The sequence below is a fragment of the Bos javanicus genome, chromosome 3 (genome assembly GCF_032452875.1).
Source record: "Bos javanicus breed banteng chromosome 3, ARS-OSU_banteng_1.0, whole genome shotgun sequence".
NCBI lineage: Eukaryota > Metazoa > Chordata > Mammalia > Artiodactyla > Bovidae > Bos > Bos javanicus.
Genome location: NC_083870.1, coordinates 21,343,091 through 21,349,709, shown reverse-complemented (window position 1 = coordinate 21,349,709; position 6,619 = coordinate 21,343,091). Strand labels below are relative to the sequence as shown.

The following is a 6,619-nucleotide window of genomic DNA, read 5'->3' as shown; positions in this document are numbered from 1 at the left end:
GTCATAAGATGGCCTTAAGCATCTCTATTTCCACTAAAGTCCTTCTTCCCTGGATATGATCAACAGTGGCTTCTCTTTCCCCCAAATCTGACATCCAGGGCCAGACCCTAAGATCAGTTTCCAGGCTCCAGCCTATTATCCCTTCTCTCTATCTCCTGTTCTCCCTCATCTTCTTTTATGTGCACAAAACAAAACAAGAGCTCTCCCCTAGCTTTCCGTTTTCAACATCACACCCAATGATCAACTTTGCAAATTAGGTACCCTCCATTGGAGTCTCTTTCCCTAGAAAGAAGAGGAAATGTTAAATAGCACAAAGTTTTGTACTTTCCACAGTTAGAAATTACTGAAGAAAACTTTCTCTTGATCAAAGGTCTGAAAAGTGAGTTAACTTCCTGCTGCCCCCTCACCCCTCCTTCACCACCAGCACCCCTCAACTTGCCCCCTCAACTTGCATCTGGAAATGCAAACTGCTTTGGCACTTGCACATCTTTCTTGCAAGTTCTCCAGCCCTGCGGGCATCTGGGCATTTGTCTCCCCAGAGGCCACAGTAGAGGAGATTTGCCACAAAGGGGCAGCCCGTACCTGTGAGGAAGGGCTGGTGTCCCACAGCAAAAGGAGAGGCGGAAGCAATGCCTGGGTGACGGTTGCATGAATCATTACAGGTGCAAAATGTATCATACGGTGTGGGAATGAACAGAACGGGAAGACTTGCTCTGCCTGACTATAAGAGTTACTGTGACCTCCTGTAGATCAGCGATGTGCAAGTGGTATCAGGGTACACAAATAGAAAACCGACTGATTTGAGAGATTTGAAACCCATAGCTCAATATGTGAATGGGTTTTCAGGAATAGCAGTTCAATAGGGAGAGGAAATAGGTTCGATATTGGGGGTGAGGCAGCTTTATTTCTACCTCACAGACAAGAATCAGTCTGAGTTACATTGTAAACCAAGACATAAAAGTCAATGGTAGAAGGCATTTTGAGGATACTTTGTGATTTGGTCGTAGGCGAAGATTTACTAAGCAGGACACAAATAATGTATTAAAATAAAACCAAGACAAATGATACATTAGACTTCAACAATGTTAACCATATCTTGTCGGTCAAAGATGCTACTAAAGTGGAAAAGCAAGCTACAAAGAGGAAGAAAATATTCACAAAAGATAGCTTACAATCCTGCCTCCCCGTGATTATAATATATAATGACCTCCTCCCATCCAGTAATATTCTTTACCAGCTGAGCCACAAGGGAAGCCCAAGAATACTGGACTGGATACTATCCCTTCCCAGGGGATCTTCCAGATCTAGGAATCCAACCAGGGTCTCCTACATCACAGGCAGATTCTTAGTATCAGGAAAGCCCTATCTTCGAGGAACATACAACCAACTTTTTCCAGATGGGTGAAAGATAATGAACAGGTACATCAGAAAAGATGATGTGCAGTCCTATTTTTAAGTAACATACAACCAACTTTTTTCAGATGGATGAAAGATATGAACAGGTACATCAGAAAAGATGATGTGCACATGACCAACAAAGCATACAAGGAGCGGTCAGCGCTTTTAGCTGTTAGAGAAATGGATATTAAAACCACACTGAGATACCACTAATCTTAGTAGCATGGCTAAAATTTTCATAAGGATACTCTTTGGTACCATCAATTCTTCGCCTAGTTTGTTTGTTTGTTTGTTTTTTCCCTAAGGGAAATGAGAACCTATGTCCACAACATCTCTTGTGGAGAGAATGCTCAAAGCAGCTTCATTCACAATAGTCAATACTGGAAACAGCTCAAATGCTCTCTGTAGAGTGAATGGTAAACAGACTGTGCTGTGTTACTGCCATGGCATACATCTTAACAATGAAAGAGAAATGACATCTGCTTTACACAACAATGGATAAAGTCAGAGATATTATACAGATAAAGAGGTGTAGAAAAGCGTATTTCCACTATGGTTGCGTTTCCATGACATTTTAGAAGAGGCAAACGTACAAATGAAAGGAGTCTGGATAGTGATGATCAACAAACAAAACAGAGGCCGATGACAATGATTTTAATGATTCCTCATTGCTGATTGAATTGTCACTAAATTCAGGCAAAGGGGACAATGATAGTATGATGAGGAGTTACCTTGTTGGCCCAGTCTGAGAGATGAAAATGTTGAGGCACTGTCAAAGTCCAAATACAGCAGAAGTAAAAACACGGGGTCACCGAAACAACAATTAGTAAAGGTTGACGGTGCCCGAAAAGATGGTTCAGAAAAAGGGAATGTTCCAACAAATTATGGAAGGAGGCTCAGAGGTGTACTGTTAAAAGCAGCTTATGCAGTGAGGAGGCAATGACTGTTTATTCTTCACTGTGATTGGTTATATCAGAGTTTTCCTTGTGATGGGGATATGGTGAAAAGTGGTTACCTCCTATCATTTTTTGTGAACAGTTTTGTTTTGTTTATGGTTTACAGAGGCATAAACAAGAATGGCCCAAGGTAAGTTTCACTCATTTTGCAAAATAAGTTAAGGTAGCTTTTGCATGCACAACTAACAGTTTCCTTTACTAGGGGAATCTTCAAGTCTGATCTCCATTTGTGATTGACCGAAACCCCCCGCTTTGGGTCCTGCTCTCAGTATAAGGTTCCTGCTCTCAGTATAAGGTTCCTGTCTGTCGCCAGCAAAGCTGTGGTCAGGCGGAAGAATCACATGTTCGCTGTTTCCACTAGTTGGTTGTCAGAGCAGAGGGTGCTGTAGTCACCGTTCTTCATCACTTATAAGCGGTGATTGTTAAGTTCCCCCAGTAGTCCCGGCCTGATGGATACCGTTTGTCTAGTTGAGTGGCGGCCCACAGGCATTTAAGATCCTTGAGAGCGTAAAACGAAGGGCACTAGAGAGGTTAGTACGAGGACTAGGAAGGGAACAATGGCCAAGGACTGAAAAAGTCCTCGGAGCAGAGATTCCCAGGAGCCCAGAAGAACCCGGCAAAACAAGTCTAGGGAGGAGGAGTCGCCTATCTGCTACAAGTTTTATCGGGTCTTTATCCTGCCCGTCTTGAGTAACAAAGAAACGATGCGTTCCACCGATTACAGCACAGGAGGCTCCTTGCTGGGCTTCCCTATGTCACAGCAGCAGAAAAGGAGAAACCACCGCCTTCAGTTTCCTTCTGCTCAGACCAGGGATGAGAACGTTGAGACGAGTACTCTATGGGATTACAATTGTGCAAGTTTCCAGCCGAAGTAAAAGGGAAGCAGCCGTCAGGAGTGACGGATGAGAGTGCCGTGACTCGGATTCGAACCGAGGTTGCTGCGGCCACAACGCAGAGTACTAACCACTATACGATCACGGCGCGCCACGGCTCCTGCCGCCGTCGCAGCCCTTGCTCTTACAAGGCGGACGTAAATTCCTTCCCGTCACTGCGCTGTTGCTGGACGACAACAGGTATGCATAGACTTTCTTTCGTCTCTGCTCTCTTATCCAGTCCCTTCCTCTCAATTTTGATACATGGTGACTAAATCAAAACAGAAACCAAATCTTGCCTCCCGCAAACGGGCCCGTGCCTCTGCACAGACCTCCTGGGAAGTCTCTTTATCCTGATCCCCACCTCGCCGGCTTCTTTCCCGGCACGTCGCGTTTGTCCCTTAGGACCGACCTCCGCACCCCCTGGTTCCCGCTCCCGCCCCACCGACCGCGGACCAGAGGAGGGAGGGCGGCGCCAGCGAAGCAATCGGAGAGCCGTCACAGGGCCCACCGGGGGTTCAGCTTCCTTCGGCTCAGGCCCGAGGCGTCTCGGGGGCGCTGCATCTGCGGCGGGTGTGGAACCAGGCGCCGCGGGGATGAACCGCTGCCCTTCTGGCTTCGGAATCGCCCGACTCCCGGCTTCCCCACGAGCATCAGCGCGCTGCGTCGAAGTCAGTTCTCCGGCTGTCCGAGGGTTTGAGCCGGTGTCGTTGTCCACGAAAAGGCGTGTGACTCTGCCTGGCGTGGAACGGCTACGTTTCTTCTCTATGGCATTGAGAGGCGTAGGTCGTTCGTTAGTCTCTGTGGCGCAATCGGTTAGCGCGTTCGGCTGTTAACCGAAAGGTTGGTGGTTCGAGCCCACCCAGGGACGCCTTCCGCTTACACACTTTTCGCTTCTTTCTTTTCTACCCATCCTCTACTGTGAAGGCGGGAAAGGGCCCCTTCACTCCTACCCTCTTGGCTCCTCTTTCCTGTCCACCTCACAGGGACATAAGGCGGGATCAGAAGGCCATCACTGAGCTGGATAGAAGAACTCATCTGGAAAATAGGTCCCCTGGAAATTCCTGAGATGTCATAGTCCCTTTCTGAATTGCTTTTAACGAGGGAGTTACTACTGTCTTTTTTTTTTTTTTTTTTTTGCGCGTACTGCTAATACTATTTATTTAACACTTTCCATCTGCTTTCATGGTTACAAATAATGCTGTACATTATTGTACATACATCGTTGTACAATGTATGTACATCATCCTTGTACATACCTCGTTGGCCCCTTGTACAAGGTCTTCTGTAGCGACAAGTCCTGGAAAGGCAATTGCTCTATCACATGGTGTTTACACTGCGTAGTGTGATCAATGCCAAGAAATAGAGGTAAACAATAGAATGGGAAAGACCAGAGATCTCTTCAAGAAAATTAGAGATACCAAGGGAATATTTCATGCAAAGATGCGCACAATAAAGGAGAAAAATGGTATGGACCTAACAGAAGCAGAAGATATTAAGAAGAGGTGGCAAGAATACACAAAAGAACTGTACAAAAAAGGTCTTCATGACCCAGATAATCACGATGGTGTGATCACTCACCTACAGCCAGACATCTTGGAATGCGAAGTCAAGTGGACCTTAGGAAGCATCACTATGAACAAAGCTGGTTTTAGAAAAGGCAGAGGAACCAGAGATCAAATTGCCAACATCCGCTGGATCATGGAAAAAGCAAGAGAGTTCCAGAAAAACATCTATTTCTGCTTTATTGACTATGCCAAAGCCTTTGACTGTGTGCATCACAATAAACTGTGGAAAATTCTGAAAGAGATGGTAATACCAGACCACCTGATCTGCCTCTTGAGAAATTTGTATGCAGGTCAGGAAGCAACAGTTAGAACTGGACATGGAAGAACAGACTGGTTCCAAATAGGAAAAGGAGTTTGTCAAGGCTGTATATTGTCACCCTGCTTATTTAACTTATATGCAGAGTACATCATGAGAAATGCTGGACTGGAAGAAACGCAAGCTGGAATCAAGATTGCCGGGAGAAATATCAATAACCTCAGATATGCAGATGACACCACCCTTATGGCAGAAAGTGAAGAGGAACTAAAAAGCCTCTTGATGAAAGTGGAGAGTGAAAAAGTTGGCTTAAAGCTCCACGTTCAGAAAATGAAGATCATGGCATCAGGTCCCATCACTTCATGGGAAATAGATGGGGAAACAGTGGAAACAATGTCAGACTTTATTTTTCTGGGCTCCAAAATCACTACAGATGGTGACTGCAGCCATGAAATTAAAAGACGCTTACTCCTTGGAAGGAAAGTTATGACCAACCTAGATAGCATATTCAAAAGCGGAGACATTCCTTTGCCAACAAAGGTCTGTCTAGTCAAGGCTATGGTTTTTCCAGTGATCATGTATGGATGTGAGAGTTGGACTGTGAAGAAGGCTGAGCACTGAAGAATTGATGCTTTTGAACTGTGGTGTTGGAGAAGACTCTTGAGAGTCCCTTGGACTGCAAGGAGATCCAACCAGTCCATTCTTTGGAGGGAATGATGCTGAAGCTGAAACTCCAGTACTTTGGCCATGTCATGCGAAGAGTTGACTCATTGGAAAAGATGCTGATGCTGGGAGGGATTGAGGGCAGGAGGAGAAGGGAACGACAGAGGATGAGATGGCTGGATGGCATCACTGACTCGATGGATGTGAGTCTGAGTGAACTCCGGGTGTTGGTGATGGATAGGGAGGCCTGGCATGCTGCGATTCATGGGGTCGCAAAGAGTCGGACACAACTGAGCAACTGAAATGAACTGAAGTGATGCAAAAAAATGCATCTTTGCAATCCAAGACTGTAAACCACTTGGCCCTGGGTGGGATTTCTCCTAAGATTACATAGGGATTGGGTAGTGTGGGATGGAGGGGGACTACAGCTTCATTTATGATCCGGAAATCTTGAACCATTTTCCAGCTTCTGTCTTTTTTCTTTACTGAGAGGATTGGGTGGGGTGAACTGGTGAACTGGTGGGGACCAATAGCCCACAAGCAAGGAATTTATTTATTAAAGGCTGTAGTCTCTCCTGAGCCTCTCTTCTGAGGGGACATTGTTTCTGGTTAGGAAACCAAGTGGGATCTCGGAGAACAATGATGACTGGTTCAGCTTGGTGGGCTCGTCCAGGAATCCCCTGGTCCCACACCTGGGGGCTAATTTTGTCTTCCCATAATTTTTGGTCCCTCTCTATTCGAGAAGGTGTAATGGGTTCTTCAGTAGTAACCAGGAGCTGCAGGTCTCTAGGGGCTGAAAAGCTTCCCATCACAAGGGTGGTCCCCAGTTTAGTGAGTATGTCTCTTCCCGTTAAGGGACTAGGACACTCAGGGACCACCAGAAACTGGTGGGAAAATATTTGTCCA

The 6,619-nt window shown here is 45.9% G+C and overlaps 2 non-coding genes across 2 annotated transcripts; one reads left to right on the top strand and one right to left on the bottom strand.

Annotated features, from left to right (window-relative positions):
- Positions 1–3,263: 3,263 nt before the first annotated feature.
- On the bottom strand, positions 3,264–3,335 carry TRNAH-GUG (transfer RNA histidin (anticodon GUG)). The gene has a single exon. It is a non-coding gene; the product is annotated as a tRNA-His (tRNA).
- A 688-nt stretch (positions 3,336–4,023) lies between these two features.
- On the top strand, positions 4,024–4,097 carry TRNAN-GUU (transfer RNA asparagine (anticodon GUU)). Its single transcript has one exon. It is a non-coding gene; the product is annotated as a tRNA-Asn (tRNA).
- Positions 4,098–6,619: the final 2,522 nt, after the last annotated feature.